At 46.3% G+C, this 876-nt stretch overlaps 1 protein-coding gene across 1 annotated transcript in view; it reads right to left on the bottom strand.

Annotated features, from left to right (window-relative positions):
- The window catches only part of LOC102823752 (keratin, type II cytoskeletal 2 oral-like), a 41905-nt gene that overhangs the window by 176 nt on the left and 40853 nt on the right, over positions 1 to 876 (bottom strand). The window lies entirely within an intron of this gene.

Here is an 876-nt window from a genome sequence, read left to right as displayed (position 1 = left end):
GTTGGTGCCTGAAGGGAGAGAGGCAAAGGGCATGTCCGCCAAAAGGAAACATGGGCAAAGAACCTGAAACTTGGAATTATTGTTAAGTGCTGTTGAGTCGGTTCCGACACACAGTGAGAAGCAACTGGTGAGTTTGAACCATCCACCATGCAGTTTAGACCGACTTTGCAGTCCAGTGCATTAACCCACAGCACCACACCAGGAATAGTTTGATGTATTTAAGAAAATAGTGTAGTGGTTAGAAATCTGGCTGCAAATTGCAAGGTCAACAGTTCGAAACTACCAGCAGTTCCGCGGGAAAAAGATGAGACTTTCTGCTCCTGTAAAGATTTACAGCCTCAGAAACCCTGTACAGGGTCACTATGAGTCGGAACCGACTCCACAGCACATAACCAACCAACCAACAAAGCAGTTCCCTCTGGCTGCAACAGGTAGTACAAAAAGAGGTCTGATACTCACAGATGAAGTTGGGGAAAAAAGGCTTGTGTTTCATAAGAAGATGTCAGGTTGTGTCCTCAGGTAGCAAGACATATAAAAGGGCTTACTGGGAGAATGACATGATAAAGTTCATGTCCTCTAAACCCTCCAACTTCCCAGAGTCTCCCTTTCCTTTCAATCAAATGGCTCAATCCCCTATCCTAGTCCTGTGGGAATTTCAATGCTGCCTTTCTACTCCATATGCCCTTGAATACCTGAGCAAGACATTCTCCTGGTCAGTCTACTCCACAGCTGCTGTTGACCTGCTGCTTTGAGCAACCCCTGACCACAATCCTCCCCTACCAATCCACTGTGGTCCAAGGTGGATCCCAGCCCCCTCCCTTTGCTGACTATACAGTAATAAGAGGACCTTACATTACAGGCTAGAAATGACTCTAA

Source organism: Chrysochloris asiatica, unplaced genomic scaffold (assembly GCF_000296735.1).
Source record: "Chrysochloris asiatica unplaced genomic scaffold, ChrAsi1.0 scaffold00138, whole genome shotgun sequence".
Taxonomy (NCBI): Eukaryota; Metazoa; Chordata; class Mammalia; order Afrosoricida; family Chrysochloridae; genus Chrysochloris; species Chrysochloris asiatica.
The sequence above is the reverse complement of the archived record's forward strand: the minus strand, read 5'-3'. Positions and strand labels throughout refer to the sequence as shown.